This window comes from Saimiri boliviensis, chromosome 4, assembly GCF_048565385.1.
Source record: "Saimiri boliviensis isolate mSaiBol1 chromosome 4, mSaiBol1.pri, whole genome shotgun sequence".
Classification (NCBI taxonomy): domain Eukaryota; kingdom Metazoa; phylum Chordata; class Mammalia; order Primates; family Cebidae; genus Saimiri; species Saimiri boliviensis.
This window is the reverse complement of record NC_133452.1, coordinates 97,678,183-97,697,943: the sequence shown is the minus strand read 5'-3', so window position 1 is coordinate 97,697,943 and position 19,761 is coordinate 97,678,183. Positions and strand designations below refer to the sequence as shown.

Below are 19,761 nucleotides of genomic sequence, written 5' to 3'. Positions count from 1 at the left end.
CACCTGGGCAACATGTCAAAACCCTGTCTCTATAAAATAAAGTTAAAAAATGAAATCCTCAGAACCAAGGAAGCCAATGCTATAATTCTCAGTCCAAGGCCAAAGGCCTGAGAACAGAGGGATGGGAGGGGAACTGGTGTAATTTCTGGAGTCTCAAGGCCAGAGAGCCTGGAGTCCTGATGTCCAAGGGCAGAGGAGAAGACTATGTCCCAGCTCCAAGAGATAAAAATTTTAAAAAAACCTTTCCTCTGTCTCTTTGTTCTATCCAGGCCTTCAGCTGATTGGATTATACATGCCAACACTTAGAGTAGATCTCCCCCACTCAATCCACCCACTCACACACCAATTTCCTCTGGAAGCACCCTCACAGACATACCCAGAACTAATGCTTAACCAGTTCTGTAGGTATTCCTTAATCCAGTCAAGGTGACACCTAAAATGAACCACCACACATTCCAAGTTAAGAATTTAATCAGCCAAAGAGAAAAGAGAAAAAGAAAAAAGAAAAAAGAAAAAAAAAAAAGAATTTAATCAGCCAGACATGGTGGCTCATGCCTGTAATCCTATGGGAGGGTGAGGGGGGAGGATGTTTGAACCTAGGAATTCAAGACCAGCATGGGCAACATAGTGAGACCCCATCTGTACAAAAAAATTAATAAATAAGGAATTTAATCTAAGGAAGTAAGCAGAAGTGTGCATTAAATTAATAAAAGTAAAATGTCAAAAACAATGAAATTTCCACCAGTGAATGACTGTGATTGTTAAATGGAAGATGACAAAGCTGTATTACACACGAAAATTATATATACACACATATATACATATATAATACATTCATATATATATCAGCGTATCTGCTGTTGATTCAACCATGAGCCATAACTGACATGGCTCTGGTCCTGCCCTCAGGGAGCTTACAGTCAAATCAACAGACAGACATTAGGCTGGGTGCAGTGGCTCCCACCTCTAATCCCAGCACTTTGGGGGGCCGAACCCGGTGGATTACTTAAGGTCAGGAGTTTGAGACCAGATTGACCAACAACATGGTGAAACCCCATCTCTACTAAAATAACAAAAAAAAAAGTTAGCCAGGCATGGTGGTGGGTTCCTATAATCCCAGCTACTTGGGAGGCTAAGGCAGGAGAATAGCTTAAACTCAGGGGAGGCCGGGCGCGGTGGCTCAAGCCTGTAATCCCAGCACTTTGGGAGGCCGAGGCGGGTGGATCACAAGGTCAAGAGATCGAGACCATCCTGGTCAACATGGTGAAACCCCGTCTCTACTAACAATACAAAAAAATTAGCTGGGCATGGTGGCGCGTGCCTGTAATCCCAGCTACTCAGGAGGCTGAGGCGGGAGAATTGCCTGAACCCAGGAGGCGGAGGTTGCGGTGAGCCGAGATCGCGCCGTTGCACTCCAGCCTGGGTAACAAGAGTGAAACTCTGTCTCAAAAAAAAAAAAAAAAAAAAAAAAAACTCAAGGGAGGCAGAGGTTGCAGTGAACTGAGATTGCACCACTGCACCCCAGCCTGGCAACAAGAGCAAAACTCCATCTAAAAAAAAAAAAAAAAAAACAGGCCGGTGGCTCACGCCTGTAATCCCAGCACTTTGGGAGGCCCAAGCAGCGGATCACCTGAGGTTGGGAGTTCGAGACCAGCTTGACCAACAGGCTGGAGAAACGCTGTCTTTACTAAAAATACAAAATTAGCCGGACATGGTGACCCATGCCTGTAATCCCAGCTACTTGGGAGGCTGAGGCAGGAATTGCTTGAACCTGGGAGCCTGCAGTGAGCCGAGATTGCGCCATTGCACTCCAGCCTGAGCAACAGAGCAAAACTTTGTCTCAAAAAAAAAAGAGCGAGAGAGAGAGAGAGAGAGACAGAGAGAGAGAAAGAAAAAAGAAAGAAAGAAAGAAAGAAAAAGAAGGAAAGAAGGAAAGAAAGAAAGGAAGGAAGGAAAGAAGGAAGAAAGCGAGCTTTGAAGCCTCTACAGTAATAGAAGTGGCATAAAAATTATTTAAAAATGTAAAAGAGTGTAATTAAGCCAGCCCGGGCCCAGTGGCTCACGCCTGTAATCCCAGCACTTTGGGAGGCCGAGGTGGGCAGATCACCTGAGGTCAGCCTGACCAACATGGAGAAACTCCATCTCTACTAAAAACACAAAATTAGCCAGGCGTGTTGGCACATGCCTGTAATCCCAGCTGCTTGGGAGGCTGATGCAGGAGAATCACTTGAATTTGGGAGGCAGAGGTTTCAGTGAGCTGAGATCGTACCATTGAACTCCAACCTGGGCAACAAGAGAGAAACTCCGTTTAAAAAAAAAAGAGAGAGTGTAACTAAGCCTTGATTCAAATACGTTACAAGTAGTTGCAATGACACTTAGCAGGAAACATTACAGGATGAGAACTTTGTTGGCATGAGGCCTTTCAGGGAAGGATAGATGAGATGGTACGGGCATAGGTAAAAGTACATATGTACATAGGTATGGGTACATAGGTACTAATACAGATATTGGTACAGGTACAGATACAGATACAGTTATAGTCGTGGTAGACTCCAAATCACAATGAACCAACATTGGGCCAAAGGCAAAAAAGCTCTTTAAGATTACTTTTACGTACGTTCAGTCTCTAGTAAAGGTAACTACCACTCCATTATTATTTTTATTTTTCTTATTTATTAATTTTTTTTTGAGACAGAGTCTTGCTTTGTCACCCAGGCTGGAGTGCAATGGTACGATCCTGGCTCACTGCAACCTCCGCCTCCTGGGTTCAAGAGATTCTCCTGCCTCAGCCTCCAGAGTAGCTGGGATTACAGGCATCTGCCACCACGCTTGGCTAATTTTGGTATATTTAGTGCAAACGGGGTTTCTCCATGTTGGCCAGGCTGTTCTCGAACTCCTGACCTTGTGATCTGCCCACCTTGGCCTCCCAAAGTGCTGGGATTACAGGTGTGAACCACCACACCCAGCCTACCATTCCATTTTTAAAACTGAGATAAAGTCAGGTAGCCTTTGTGGTAAGCTACTTCTTTTTTAAAATAATATTTTTTTGGCTGTGAACCGAATAATAATAATAATAATAATATTTTAATTTAAAAATTTTTTTTATTTATTTTTTTAAAGATGGGGTTTCACCATGTTGGTCAGGCTGGTCTTGAACTCCCAACCTCAGGTGATCCACCCGCCTTGGCTTCCAAAGTGCTTGGATTACAGGCGTGAGCCACCACGCCCAGCAATTTTTTTTTGCTTTTAAGACAGGGTCTCACTCTATCACCCAGGCTGGAGTGCAGTGCCGTGATCTGGGCTACTGCATCCTCCACCTTCAAGGTTCAAATGACTCTCTGACTCAGTTTCCCAAGTAGCTGGGATTACAAGCATGCACCACCATGCCGGCTAATTTTTGTATCTTAGTAGAGACGGGGTTTTGCCATGTTGGCTAAGCTGGTTTTGAACTCCTGTTCTCAAGTGACCTGCCTGCTTCAGCCTCCCAAAGTGCTGAGACTCCTATATTCCCATGCAGGTGTGAGCCAGCACGCCAGGCCAATATTTTAAAACTTTTAATAAAATAGGCCAGGCGCGGTGGCTCACACCTGTAATCCCAGCACTTTGGGAGGCTGAGGCGGGTGGATCACGAGGTCAAGAGATCGAGACCATCCTGGTCAACATGGTGAAACCCTGTCTCTACTAAAAATACAAAAATTAGCTGGGCATGGTGGCGCACGCCTGTAGTCCCAGCTACTAGGGAGGCTGAGGCAGGAGAATTGCTTGAACCCAGGAGGCGGAGGTTGCGGTGAGCCGAGATCGCGCCATTGCACTCCAGCCTGGGTAACAAGAGTGAAACTCCATCTCAAAATAAAATGAAATAAAATAAAATAAAAAATAAAAGAGATGGGATCTCACCATGTTGCCCAGGCTGGTCTCAAACTCCTGGGCTCAGGTAATTCTCCCACCTCAGCCTCCCAAAGTGCTGGGATTATACATGTGAGCCACTATGCCTGGCAGTAATAGGCTACTACTATTCTGAAAACTGTAACCTGAAACTTAAGGCTTTGATTATTTGTTATAGGAAACTACATTTGTCAGAATGTTATAGCAAATTGTGTTTGTTTACTTCGTCAACTATATTTGCTATATTTGTTGTTAAAGTTATATTTGTACACAGCCTACGTTGGTAAGCTCCTGGTTGTGACCTCACTGATTTTGTTATAATCATATCTGTATATTTGCCAAGATAGAGTCCAAATGCAGAATTTTCCTCCTTATGGGTTGTAAACACAAAACTGTTACTTGTCTTACTCTGTTTGTGCTGCAGTAACGAAATACCTGAGACTGAGTAATTTATAAACAACAGAAACGTGTTTCTCACAGATCTGGAGGGCTGGGAATCAAAAGATCACGGTGCTGGCAGGTACAGTGTCAGCTGAGGGACCTGGTTTCTTCTTCCGCACGGAACCTTGCTGCTGCACACTCCAGAGGAGATGAATGCCATGTCCTCGCATGGTGGAAGGCAGGACCAAAAAGGGCCGAAGCTAGTTCCCTCCAGCCCTTTTATTTATTTATTTATTTAATATTTTAAAAATTCTAGTCACAATAATTCAACCCTCCAGCCCTTTTATAAGGCACTAATTCATTCATGAGAGTGGAGCCCTCAGGACTTCCCAGATAACCACACCTCCTAATACCGCCAAAGTTGAGATTAAATTTGAACGTATGGGCCGGGGGCGGTGGCTCAAGCCTGTAACCCCAGCACTTTGGGAGGCTGAGGTGGGTGGATCACGAAGTCAAGAGATCGAGACCAACCTGGTCAACATGGTGAAACCCCGTCTCTCCTAAAAATACAAAAAATTAGCTGGGCATGGTGGCGCGTGCCTGTAATCCCAGCTACTCAGGAGGCTGAGGCAGGAGAATTGCTTGAACCCAGGAGGTGGAGATTGCGGTGAGCCGAGATCGCGCCATTGCACTCTAGCCTGGGTAACAAGAGCGAAACTCCGTCTCAAAAAAAAATTTGAACGTACGAATTTTGGTGGACATTCAGATCAAGCTGTATTATAGCATATTTGCTTTCAAAAACACATAATGACATTTTTGTGTGTGTGTTTGTTTTTAGCCCCCTGGCTGGAGTGCAGTGGCACAATGTCAGCTCACTACAGACTCCACATGGAAAGTTCAAGTGATTCTCCTGCTTCAGCCCCCCAAATAGCTGGGACTACAGGCACGCACTTTATTCCCAGCTAATTTTTATATTTTCTGTAGAGAAAGGCTTTTGCTATGTTGGCCAGGCTGGTCTTGAACTCCTGACCTTAGTGATCTACCCACCTCAGCCTCCCAAAGTTCTGGGATTACAGGCATGACCCATGGTTCCGGTGGCTGGGGTCTCTTTTGCCATCTCACCTTTCCCCTCCTTCTCCCCTGAATCATTCAAATATCCAGCTAAAGGCAGAGATAGAAATAGGAGGGGAAGCAAGTTGGGCTGAGAATGGTTGTGTAACATCAGGTCTGAGGGCACTTTCAGAGACCAGGCATCGCCTATATTTCGTCTTAAACCGCTACACAAGGGTGATTTCTAACCATGTGCCAATATCACATAATGTCACAACTACACATGGAACTCAATGAAGGTCCTGGAGAGTCTCTTATAATAGAAATTTTCATATCTAGACTTGGAAATAACTGGTCATTTAAATGAGCTAGAGGTGGGGTTAAATTAAATAATCGTGCTTTTCTGGATTTTATCATTTCTTTGATGAGAAATGGAAGATGTTAAATAAAAATGGAAGTCTAGGCCGGGTGCAGTGGCTCACACCTGTAATCCTAGCCCTTTGGAAGATGGGTGGATCACCTGAGGCCAGGAGTTCAAGACCAGCCTGGCCAACATGGTGAAACCCTGTCTCTACTAAAAATACAAAAATTAGCTGGGTGTGGTGGCAGGCACCTGTACTTCCAGCTACTTGGGAGGCTGAGGCAGGAGAATCGCTTGAACCAGAAGGCAAAGGTTGCAGTGAGCCAAGATCATGCCATTGTACTCCAGCCTGGGCAACAGAGAGAAACTGTTTTTTATTTTTTTATTTTTTTTTATTTTTATTTTTATTTTTTTGTTTTTTTGTTTTTTTTTTGAGACGGAGTTTTGCTCTTGTTACCCAGGCTGGAGTGCAATGGCTCGATCTCGGCTCACCGCAACCTCCGCCTCCTGGGTTCAGGCAATTCTCCTGCCTCAGCCTCCTGAGTGGCTGGGATTACAGGCACGTGCCACCATGCCCAGCTAATTTTTTGTATTTTTAGTTGAGACGGGGTTTCACTATGTTGACCGGGATGGTCTCGATCTCTTGACCTCGTGATCCACCCGCCTCAGCCTCCCAAAGTGCTGGGATTACAGGCTTGAGCCACCGCGCCCGGCTGAAACTGTTTTTTAAAAAAAGGAAATCTTGGCCGGGTGTGGTGGCTCACGCCTGTAATCCAAGCACTTTGGAGGCTAAGGCGGGTGGATCACCTGAGGTTGGGAGTTCAAGACCATCCTGACCAATATGGTGAAACCCTGTCTTAAAAAAAAAAAAAAAAAAAAAAAAAGGAAATCTAGACTGGGCATAGTGGCTCACACCTGTAATCCCACTTTGAGAGGCGAAAGCAGATGATGGATTGCTTGAGCCCCGGAGTTTAAGACCAGCCTGGGCAACATGGGGAAACCCTGTCTGTACAAAAAAAAATACAAAAAATTAGCCAGGCATGGTGGCACATAGCTGTAGTCCTAGCTACTCGGGAGGCTGAGGTGGGAGGATCACCTGAGCCTGGGAGGTCGAGGCTGCAGTGAATAATGATCACACCACTGTACTTCAGCCTGGGTGACAGAGTGAGACCCTGTCTCAAAAAAAAAAAAAAAAAAAAAAAAAAAGAAGGGGCTGGGGGAGTCGTCTGTGCACACACATTCTCCTTCTTTCACATCCCTGCCTTTGGACATGAAGACCTCCCTCTGGAGTCTCCACTCCCAGCTGCCAGGGAGACATCACTCAGCACCACCACATCCTCCATCTGCGGGGACAGGACTCCTAGGGGATGGCCACTCCTTGTGGAAGGCCTATTACCCTTCTGAAAATGAATGTTAAAGATCCAGGGAAGATACGCCCTCTAGAGGAGGTCTAGGGAAACATCTTCCTTTCACTGATCACAGCTCCTTAAGAAAAATTAGTCACAAAAGGAAAAAAAAAAAGTTACTATACTTCATAATGTCTTGGTTCATTTTTACACAAGCTGCAAATTCAATGTAAGAAACAGTTAGGCCAGGCGCGATGGCTCACACCTGTTATCCCAGCACTTTGGGAGACTGAGGCGGGTGGATCACAAGGTCAGGAGATCGAGACCACCCTGGCCAACATGGTGAAACCCCCTCTCTACTAAAAATACAAAAATTAGCTGGGCGTGGTGGTGTGCGCCTGCCTGTAGTCCCAGCTACTTGGGAAGCTGAGGCAGGGAAATCCCTTGAACCAGGGAGTCAGAGGTTGCAGTGAGCTGAGATTGCGCCACTGCACTCCAGCCTGAAGTCAGAACGAGACTCCGTCTCAGAAAAAAAGAAAGAAAGAAAGAAAGAAACATGTATTGTGTGCCAACGATCTGGAGCCAGAGGCCCTGTGAAGGAGCCACACCATGCTGCTTGCTGGGAATAGAGTAGTGAACACAACAGATGTTGATGCTCCATTTCTCAAAGTTCCTGCCCGGTGAGGAGTACAGATGAGCAGAGAGGCAACAACAAAAACTAAAAGAGATCATGCATGTGAAGTTCTTACCACGGTCTGTACAATTGTCTGCATCCCTAAGCAGCAGCAGCAGCAGCAGCAGGGCACCCCAGGCCAGAACCAGGCCCATCAAGTGTGCAGAACTGAGACGGGCACAGCATGGAACAGTTTGGGGAGCTGAGTCTGTGAGATCGGTAGGAGGGGGGCAGACCACGAAGGCCTGGGGATAGGATCAGGAGTCTCCTACAGATCTGTCAGCTGGTTTCTCTACTTCCAGGATGGGGAAGGGTGAGGCTTTACAGGGACAAAGTCTGTGCTGGAGTAAAACACTCCTCGTCTTGTGCATCGTGCGCTTTGCCACTGTCTGCTGTAGAGAGCCCCACAGGGCAAGGCTTCCTGCTGGGCCACCTCAAGTGCTACGGGCCTGCCCAGGGTGTCCTGCCCATAGAGGGTGCTGTGGCTCACGCACTCAACCTCAGCCCAGCCTCTCACAGCTGAGCATAATACTGACACTGAGCCTTTGATAGAGGCTGTTAGCTTCCCCCCAGTATTGTTTATCCAGTCTTTTCTTCTTAATCAACCCTCAATTTATTTATTTATTTATATATTTTGAGACTGAGTGGAGTCTCACTCTGTCACCCAGGCTAGAGTGCAGTGGCAAGATCTCGGCTCACTGAATCCTCCGCCTCCCAGGTTCAAGCGATTCTCCTGCCTCAGCCTCCTGAGTAGCTGGGATTACAGGTGCGCGCTACTGCGCCCGGCTAATTTTTGTATTTTTAGTAGAGACAGGGTTTCACCATGTTGGCCAGTCCAGTCTTAAACTCCTGACCTCAGGTGATCCGCCTGCCTCGGTCTTCCAAAGTGCTATAATCCCTTACAGGCATGAGCCACAGCACTCGGCCATAAATCCTAAATTTTTTGGCGAGACACATGGCCACCAAAAAAGATCTCAATTACCAGCTCCCTTGAGACTAGGTATGGCAGTGGATGGTGCTCTGGCCAATAGAGCACAAATGGAGGTCGTGTCCACCTTTCAGGGACAGCCCTAAAGGGAGGAGTGTGCCCTTCCCCATCAAACCATGCCATTTGATGAGGATAGAAGAACCACAAGCTTAGCGGGGCGCAGTGGCTCTGATTCAATTCAGATACTAGCTACCTGGCAATCATGTTGGAATCCACAGGTGAAGGGCTGAGTCCCAAAAGACTGCCCCCCACTTTAGATGGCAATTTCAAGACTAAGGCTGTGATCTGTGCTTCTGACAAACCTGCTATAAATTAGGGTTCCCACAACCCCCTCCTTGGCTCCATAATTTGCTAGGATGGCTACCAGAACTCTGGGAAACATGTTTATCTCTTGATTATAAAGCATATTATAAAGGATATAGATGAATGGCTAGATTTTAAAAATGCATAGGGCGAGCTTTAGGGAGGAAGAGGCTTGGCACTTCCATGGCCCATCTGGACACTAACCTCCCAGCACCTCCAGGTGTCAATACCCTGCCAGCCCATCAACCAGCCCATCAATTCTTTTTGTTTGTTTTTTGAGAGGCAGTTGTGCTGTCGCCCAGGCAGGAGTGCAATGGCAAGATCTCAGCTCACTACAACCTCCGCCTCTTGGGTTCAAAGGATTCTCCAGCCTTAGCCTCCTGAGTAGCTAAGATCACAGGCAGCCGCCACCATGCCTGGCTAATTTTTGTAATTTATAGTAGACACAGTGTTTTCCCATGTTGACCAGGCTGATCTCAAACCTCCGACCTCAAGTGATTTGCCAACCTCGGCAAAGTGCTGGGATTATAGGCGTGAACCACCGTGCCCCGCCCCCATCAATTCTTGTTCAACAGTTTTCATAGGGTGGGCATGGTGGCTCATACCTGTAATCCCAGCACATTGGGAGGCCGAGGAGGGCAGATCACCTGAGGTCAGGAGTTCGAGACCATCTTGGCCAATATGGCAAAACCCCGTCTCTAGTAAAAATGCAAAAATTAGCTGGGTGTGTCTGTGAGTGCCTGTAATCCCAGCTACTTGGGAGCCTGAGGCAGGAGAATCCCTTGAACCCAGGAGGCAGAGGTGCAAGTGAGCCAAGATTGCACCACTGCACACTAGCTGGGTGAGAGTGTTCTGTCTCAAAATAAATAAATAAATAAAATATTTAAAAAGGAGTTTTTGTAAAGCTTAATCTTCAAACACCACCTCCCTTTTCTGAAAGTTGGTGGGTGAGGCTGAAAATTCCTAATCTACTCCTCTTGGTCTTTCTGGTAAACAACCCCATCCTGAGGCTACTTAGGGGCCTCACCCTAACTTATCTCATTAGCATAAACTCAGGTGTGATCCAAAAGAGCTTATTATGAATAATAATAGACACTCCTGGCCTGGCACTGTGGCCCAACACTTTGGGAAACTGAGGCAGGAGGATCACTTGAGTCCAGGAGCTTGAGACCAGTCTGAGCAACAAAATGATTTGTCTGCCTCTATTCAAGAAAAAAAAAGTTAAAAAATTAAACAACAAAGACATTCCTATCACTCTGGAAATTCCAAGTTTTAGGAGTTCTGTAACAGGAATGAAAACAAAGATCAAATATATTTCACATTATACCATACCAACACTAATAATTTGCCCTCTTTTTGTAAGTAACACAGTTCATGTGTGGAGAGTCATGCCTGTAATCCCAGCACATGGGGAGCTGACATGGGAGGATCACCTGATGTCAGGAGTTCCAGATCAGCCTGGCCAACATGGCAAAACACTGTCTTTACTAAAAACACAAAAATTAGCGGGTGGCGGGCGCCTGTAATCCCAGCTACATGGGAGGCTGAGGCAGAATTGCTTGAACCCAGGAGGGGAGGTTGTAGTGAGCTTGAGACATAGCAGGCATGAGGTCAGTGGCAAGGTCGTCTGGCACCGCTGATCAGGCCTGGAGGTTAAAGATTAACCCTCCCCGCCCCTCCACCCCGCCCTTAACCAAACTCCTATCTATAGATGGCAGCCATAATATGGAGAAAACGCCCTCCATTGTTCTCAATGAATCTTCCTCAAACCCCACCTGGTCACATACCCCACACCTACTTCATCAATCATGACCTTGTCACATGTACTTTCTAGAACCATAAACCCTTAAAAGAGCTGGGATTTTCTTTGTTGAAGATCTCAGTTCCTGAGACTCAAGTCTGCCAATGCTCCCAGCTGAATAAAATCCCCTTCCTTCTTTAAATCTGGTGTCCGGGAGGTTTCATCTGCGGCTTGTCCTGCTACAAACTGAGATCATGGCACTGCACTCCAGCCTGGGTGACAGACCAAGATTCTATCTCAAAAATAAAAAAAAAGAAAAGAAATGGGCTGGGCACCGTGTTCGAGAGTTCGAGACCATCCTGGCTAACATGGTGAAACTCTGTCTCTACTAAAAATACAAAATTAGCCTGGCGTGGTGGCATGCGCCTGTAATCCTAGCTACTCAGGAGGCTGAGGCATGAGAATCACTTGAACCTGGGAGGCAGAGGTTGCAGTGAGCTGAGATCTCGTCACTGCACTCCAGCAACAGAGCAAGACTCCATCTTGGGGGGAAAAAAAGGGAAATTACAGTACTCAGACTTCACACTCTGGAAACAGAATCATCACAGAGAAGAATCATAAGAGTATGTTTTAAAAATAACCTGGGGCTGGGTGTGGTGGCTCACACCTGTAATCCCAGCACTTTGGGAGGCCTAGGCGGGCAGATCAGTAGAGGTCAGGAGTTCAGGATCTACCTGGCCAACACGGCAAAACCCCACCTGTGCTAAAAATACAAATATTAACTAGACATGGTGGTGGACGCCTGTAATCTCATCTGCTCCAGGCCTGGGTGACAGAGCAAGGCTCCGTAACAAAAAAAACAGAACAAAACAAAGCAAACTGGTGGATGGTTTTCAATAAATGACTAGTAAATACGGTATGTCAACATCCATACAGATTGTACAAATACTGGGCCTTTTCCTTGGACCTGATTAGTGCTGACAAAATTTATTTTTTTTGAATACATGGTACAACTGCAGGGTTTAAAGTGTGAAAGAAGCAAAAGTGTATATATATATGTGACGATCTCTCTGCTACTTCATCCCTCACCCACGTATTTCCCTCCCTTGGAGGTAACGAATGTTATCAATGTCTTCCAAACTTTATTTATTTATTTATGGATTATTATTGTTATTATTATTATTTTGAGACAGAGTCTTCCTCAGGTGCCCAAGCTGGAGTGCAGTGGTGAGATCTTGGCTCACTGCAGCCTTTGCCTCCTGGGTTCAAGTGATTCTCCTGCCTCAGCCCCTCAAGTAGCTGGGATTACAGGCACACACCACCACGCCCAGCTAATTTTTGCAGTTTTAGTGGAAATGGAGATTCAGCATGTTGGCCAGGCTGGTCTCAAACTCCTGATCTCAGATGATCCCCCTTGCCTTAGCCTCCCAAAGTGATGGGATTACAGGCGTGAGCCACAGTGCCAGGCCTGTTTTATTTTATTTACTTATTTCTTTATTTATTTATTTTGAGACAGTGTCTTGCTCTGTCACCCAGGCCAAAATGCAGTGGCATGATCTCAATTCACTGCAACCTCCACCTCCTTGGTTCAAGTGATTCTCCTGCCTCAGCCTCCAGTGTAGCTGGATTACAGGCACCTGCCACCATGCCCAGTTAATTTTTTATTTTATTTTTAATTTTTTAATTTTTTTTTTAGTTCTTTGCCCGCCTGGCTCAACGGCTGGCCAGGCATCAGCAGGCACGCAGGGCGCCACGAATCCAGCCATGCCTGGGCCAGACTCCAGGTCTTCTACAGGGCAAGAAGCCCAGTTAATTTTTGTATTTTTAGTAGAGATTGGGTTTCACCATGTTGGTCAAGCTGGTCTTGAACTCCTGACCTCAGGTGATCCACCTGCCTTGGCCTCCCAAAGTGCTGGGATTACAGGTGTGAGCCACCGTGCCTGGCCTATTATTTTTAAATTGACAGATAAATTTTATGTATTTATCATGTACAACATGATGGTTTGCTTTTGATTTGGTTATTTATTTATTTATTTATTTATTTTTGAGACAAATTCTAGCTCTGTCACCCAGACCAGAGTGCAGTGGTGGCATGATCTTGGCTCACTGCAACTTCGACTTCCTAGGTGCAAACGATTCTCATGCCTCAACCTCCAGAGTAGCTGGGACTACAAGCATGCACCATTATATCTAGCTAATGTTTGTATATTTTGATAGAGACAGGGTTTCTCCATGTTGGCCAGGCTGATCCTAAACTCCTGGCCTCAAGTGATCTGCCCATGTTGGCCACCCAAAGTGCTGGGATTACAGGCATGAGCCACCGTGGCTGGTCTGTTTTTTTATTTTTATTTTTATTATTTTTTGGGGACAGTTTTAATGTGTCGCCCAGGCTAGAGTGCACTGCCACGGTCACGGCTCACTGCAGTCTCCAGCATCTGGGCTTCAGCGATCCTCCCACCTCAGCCCATAGCTAGGACTACAGGCTCCAGCCACCACACCCAGCTACTTTTTTGTATTTTTTTTTGTAGAGATATGGTCTGCCTATGTTGCCCAAGCCGGTTTCAAACTCTTGGGGGTCAAGCAATGCTCTTGCCTTGGCCTACCAAAGCACTGGGATTTCAGCTATGAGCCTCTGTACCCAGCCTAATTCTTAGTTTCTATAGTTATTACATGATATTTTGAAGCATATGTAAGGTTGGAATGACTAAATCTAGCTAATTAACATATGCATTACCTCACATAACTACTATTTTTGTGCTGAGAACACAACAGTCAATCTCTTAGCATTTTTCATGAATACAATACATTGTTTTTTGTTTTGTTTTGTTGAGACGGAGTCTTGCTGTGATGCCCAGACTGGAGTGCAATGGTGTGATCTCAGCTCACTGCAACCTTCACCTTCCGGGTTCATGCAATTCTCCTGCCCCAGACTCCCAGGTAGCTGGGACTACAGGTGCACGCCACCATGCGCAGCTAATTTTTACGTTTTTAGTAGAGATAGGGTTTCACAATATTGGCCAGGCTGGTCTCGAACTCCTGACTTCAGGTGATCTGCCTGCCTTGGCATCCCAAAGTGCTAGGATTACAGGTGTGAGCTTCAGCACCTGGCCTACAATACATTGTTATTAACTGTAGTCATCATGCTGTACCAAACTAAATAGGAAGGTATTCTATGTATTCTACAACTTGCTCTCTTTTTCTAATGAACTTCATATTTTTGCGTCTTATATTTTGATTTTTTTCTTTATGAAATATGTAGACCCAGTTAGCTCATTCTATGTTATAGAACAGTGCTGTCCAATAGAACTTTCTGCAACGATGGAAATTTTCTATATCAGCATTGTCTAATATGGTACCCACTAATCACATGTGACTACTGAGCACTTGAAATGTGGCTAATGTGATTGAGGACCTTAATTTTTTTTTTTTTTTTTAGACGGAGTTTCACTCTTGTTACCCAGACTGGAGTGCAATGGCGTGATCTCGGCTCACTGAAACCTCCATCTCCTGGGTTCAAGCAATTCTCCTGCCTCAGCCTTCTGAGTAGCTGGGACTACAGGCGTGCGCCACCATGCCCAGCTAATTTTTGTATTTTTAGTAGAGACAGGGTTTCACCATGTTGACCAGGATGGTCTCGATCTCTTGATCTCGTGATCTACCCGTCTCGGCCTCCCAAAGTGCTGGGATTACAGGCGTGAGCCACCCCACCTGGCCGAGGACCTTAATTAATTAATTTATTTATTTATTTAAGACGAAGTTTTGCTGGAGTGTGGTGGTGCGATCTCAGCTCACTGCAACCTCCACCTCCCAGGTTCAAGCAGTTGTCCTGCCTCAGCCTCCCAAGTAGCTGGGACTACAGGTAAATGCCACCACATGCAGCTAATTTTCATATTTTTAGTAGAGATGGAGTTTCACTATGTTGGCCAGATGATCTCAATCTCTCTCTTTTTTTTTTTTTAAGATGGGGTTTCGCCGGGCACAGTGGCTCAAGCCTGTAATCCCAGCACTTTGGGAGGCCGAGGCAGGCAGATCACAAGGTCAAGAGATCGAGACCATCCTGGTCAACATGGTGAAATCCCGTCTCTACTAAGAATACAAAAAATTAGCTGGGCATGGTGGTGCATGCCTGTAGTCCCAGCTACTCAGGAGGCTGAGGCAGGAGAATTGCCTGAACCCAGGAGGCGGAGGTTGTGGTGAGCTGAGATCATGCCATTGCACTCCAGCCTTGGTAACAAGAGCGAAACTCTGTCTCAAAAAAAAAAAAAAAGATGGGGTTTCACCATGATGGCCAGGCTGGTCTTGAACTCCTGACCTCAGGTGATCCACCCACCTCGGCCTCCCAAAGTGCTCGGATTACAGGCGTGAGCCACTGTGCCCAGCCTTGATCTCAATCTCTTGACCTGCTGATCTGCCTGCCTCAGCCTCCCAAAGTGCCAGGATTACCAGTGTGAGCCACCACGCCCGGCCAAGGAACTAAATTTAAATTTTTTAAATGTGAAACATAGACATAATTTTAATTAATTATTTAAATTGAAGTTTAAATAGCCACATGTGGCTCATGGTTACCATGTTGGATAATGCAGTTCTGTAATAGTCAATTATATAAATATATCACAAATAATGTATACATTCTTCTGATTAGGGATTTTAAAGTATTTCCAATTACGTTATATACTGCTATATAAAACAATGCTGCAATGAACATACTTGTGCATGCCTTCTTGAGTAAATGTGGGAGAGACTGAGTATCAGCTTATAAGTAGAATTGTACTATCAACTCTACTAAATAGTGCCAAATGGTCTCCACAGTGTCTTTTCCGGTTTATACTTCTATCCATCAGAAGTCCCTGTTGCCCTAGAGATTCACCAACATCTGTTATTACCAGACCTGTCTTTGCTAATTTGATGAATGTCACCTCGTTATTTTGTTTAAAATTTTATTTATTTATTTTTTCACCTCATCATTATTTTAATTTGCTTTTTTTTCAAGCCCAAAATGCCAGTATTAGTTTGCGTTTTTTATTTTCTCTTTGAGGAATTTCTTTACTACATTAAATTTTTTTTTTTCTCTTGGGTTGGTTGTTTTTTTCACATCAATTTGTGGAAGTTTTTTGTAAATTCTAGATAGTAATTCTTTCTTGACTATATACCTATATATGATGTAGCTGTTATGGCGTGGCTTTTATTATTAATTTAATGTTTGCAAAACAAGTATATTCACATATATTTCAAAAGGTACAAAAAAGTAACCAGATTTTATTTTATTTTATTTTATTTTATTTTTGAGACGGAGTTTCGCTCTTGTTACCCAGGCTGGAGTGCAAAGGCGCGATCTCGGCTCACCACAACCTCCGCCTCCTGGGTTCAGGCAATTCTCCTGCCTCAGCCTCCGGAGTAGCTGGGATTACAGGCACGCGCCACCATGCCCAGCTAGTTTTTTTGTATTTTTAGTAGAGACGGGGTTTCACCATGTTGACCAGGATGGTCTCGATCTCTCGACCTCGTGATCCACCCACCTCGGCCTCCCAAAGTGCTGGGATTACAGGCTTGAGCCACTGTGCCCGGCCCCAGATTTTATTTTATTTTATTTTAAATAGAGTTGTTCCGTCACCCAGGCTGGAGTGCAGTGACACGATCTCAACTCACTGCAACCTCTGCCTCCCGGGTTCAAGCAATTCTTTTACCTCAGCATCTCAAGCAGCTGAGATTACAGGCACTGTTGGAAGTAGATGCTCAGTGCCACAAAGAAAAGTTAGCACTGGACAAAGGATCTCTTAGCAATGAAATTTTTGCTTCCTGGACTGCAGGAAGGGTACCCTTGCTAGCCATCATGCCAGGAGAGTACACAGAACAAAGGAAAACACACAAATTTACTTCTTATGCATTTGGGGTTGTCCTTATTGCTGTGTCTGATTTCCATTGGCTGGAATCAGACCTCACAATCTAAACTAAAACCTGATTGGCTAACAACTTAAAACTTTTCTGAACAGGTAAAAGCAATGGAGAGCTGGGACATGCCTGTCAGCAAATCCAGCACAGATATTTTGGTTAAAATATAAGGACATAGAATGTACTACGTGCCTGTAAGCACAGCATGTCTAACAGCTACACAAGATAGGGCTTAACAAAGAATTATTAGCACACTTATGATTTATTCTTTAACAAGAAAGGAAACTTTAGAAAGGTGCCTACTTTCCACGGCTCCCACCACCATGCCTGGCTAGTTTTTTCGTATTTTTAGTAGAGATGGGGTTTCACCATGTCAGCCAGTCTGGTTTCAAACCCTGACCTCAAGTAATCTGCCTGCCTTGGCCTCCCAAAGTACTAGGCATGAGCCACCACGCCCGGCCAGATAATCAGGATTTTTTAAAGAGTTAAACACAGACTTGCCATATGAACAAAGATTCTCTCCTGACCAAATGCAGGCCAGGCTCTTCTGAGCCCTTTCTCAGCTAGGCCTCAACCTTGGATGATAAAGACTTTCTTTCTTTCTTTCTTTTTTTAACGAAGTCTTGTTCTGTCACCCAGGCTGGAGTACAGTGTCTCGATCTTGCCTGACTGCAACCTCCGCCTCCTGCATTCAGGCAATTCAACTGCTTCAGCCTCCTGAGTAGCTGGGACTACAAGTGTCCACCATCGCTCTTGGCTCATTTTTGTATTTTTAGTAGAGACGGGGTTTCACTATGTTGGCCAGGCTGGTCTCAAATTCCTGACTTCAGGTGATCTGCCCACCTCAAGCTCCCAAAGTGCTGGGATTACAGGAGTGAGCCACTGCGCCTGCCTGAACCCAGGAGGCGGAGGTTGCAGTGAGCCGAGATCGCACCATTGCACTCCAGCCTAGGTAACAAAAGCGAAACTCCATCTCAAAAAAAAAGAATTTACTGTTTGTTCCAGTCAACACCTGAAGGTAGGGCCCGTTTCCCAGCTGCTGTGAGAATGTAGGAGACTAATGATAAGCCCCAGCTAACAAGCCCAAGTGGGCTTAACACAGACCAACCCCCTTCCCACTTTTTGTAACCTGACCCTTCTCTGATGTCACTGAGCCCGCACTCACCTCTCTCTCTCTATTCTCTCATTCTCTCATTTAGTAGAGGCAGGTTGTCACTATGTTGGCCAGGCTGGTCTCAAACTCTTGACCTGAAGTGATCCGCCTGCCTCAGCCTCCTAAAGTGCTGGGATTACAGGCATGAGCCTCTGTGCCTGACCTGTCCCTACCACTTTAACTAGTGTCAGGCTTTATTTATCTATGAGATGATCCAGCAATTCCACTCCCAGGTATATACCCAAGAAAAATGAAGATATATGTCCACGCGGAAACATGTATACAAATGTTTATCGTAGCATTATTTATTTATTTTCATTTTTATTTTATTATTTATTTATTTATTGCAGGACAAAGAGTCTTTACTTTTAAATGATTATTGATACACCAAGTAGTAACATGCAGCAAATTCTTAAATTCTATCCTCTAGTAATTTTGGTTAAAAGAAACTAAAAGCAGCCCAATTACACTAGTATTCACTATTCTAACCATTAGCAAGAATGGACTACTTTAAGGCTGGCTGCTGCTTCGCACAGGTTACAAATAACTATTTACTACTTTTTCATAGATAAAGCCCCTGACCTTCAAGAAAGTATTAGGGGAAAAAAATTATTTAATCCCTTCCTTTCTTTAAAGAATTGTTATGTGGTGTTTTTTAAAAAACTAGATCTAAGAAAGAAAAAGTTAACACAGATATACATGTTGCTTGAGCCAAAAGGCATAGGAAAAAAGACAACATATACTCATTAAATTCCGAAGAAATATGAGGTAAAAAGATGAAATTTTTAGGTAATCTAAGTCTGTATAAAAAAGCTAGATTTGCTATTCACCGAAAAGTGGACCTACTACATAATATACGGAAATAATTTAACGCCATTTCATAAGAAGATAACTAGAGCTGTACTAAAGCTTCATATTCCATGAGGGCATCTAAAATGCCAATCCACAGAACAGGGGCTTCTCTCTTCTTTACCCATTTATGCGGTAGTTTTCATGGATTTCTGGCCGAATGTCACAGACAAAAGCCAAGAGGTTATCCAAGACTTCATCCCTGTTCTGCCGAAAGTAGGTCTGGAGGATGGTCATCTTCTCCTGGGTCTCCTTCTCCACTTCGGTGCTGCAACTGCCACGGGATCCCAGTGCCGCAGCTTCCCTGGCCTTGAACTCTTTCTCCCTCTGCAGGCGATACTGTTCAATTTCAGCCTGAGCTGCTGCTTTGACCTGCTTCAGCCTCCGGTTCTCTTGCGGGCCTCAGACACCTTCTTGGCGGCCCGCTTCTCGGCCTGCAGCAGCTACTGAATCCCCTGCAACTGACTGGCCATGGCGGCAGCGATTCTCATTTTTATTTTATTTTTTGAGACAGAGTCTCACTCTGTCATCCAGGTTGGAGTGCAATGGCATGGTCTCGGCTTACTGCAACCTCTACCTCCCGGGTTCAAGCAGTTCTCTCGCCTCTGCCTCCTGTGTAGCTGGGACTACAGGTGCATGCCAGCACACCCGGTATAGCAGCATTATTTATAGCCAAAGGTGAAAACAGCCCAAATGTCCACTAGCTGATGAATGGATAAATAAATTGTGATCTGTAGATACAATGGAGTATTCTTCAGCCGTAAAAAGGAACACCAGCTACTAGGGAGTTTGAGATGGGAGGATCACTTGAGTCTGGGAGGTCGAGGTTGCAGTGAGCCATGACCATACCACTGCACTCCAGCCTGGGTGACAGAGTGAGACTCTGTCTCAAAGAAAAATAATAATAAAAGGAACACAGGGAGTGATGGTGTCTGATTCCTATAATCCCAGAACTTTGCGAGGCTGAGGCAAGAGGATCCCTGGAGCCTAGGAGTTTGAGACCAGGCTAAGTAAGCAACATAGGGAAACTCCATATTTACTTTTTTTTCGGGGGGAAGACCCCATATTTACTAAAAATAATTCTTTATTTTTTATTTTTTTTTATTTTTTTTGAGACAGAGTCTTGCTCTGTCACCTGTCTA

At 45.0% G+C, this 19,761-nt stretch overlaps 1 pseudogene; it reads right to left on the bottom strand.

Moving 5' to 3' along the window:
- Nucleotides 1-18,614: 18,614 nt before the first annotated feature.
- Nucleotides 18,615-19,092, bottom strand: LOC101046156 (V-type proton ATPase subunit G 1 pseudogene; annotated as a pseudogene).
- Between the last annotated feature and the right edge of the window lie 669 nt (nucleotides 19,093-19,761).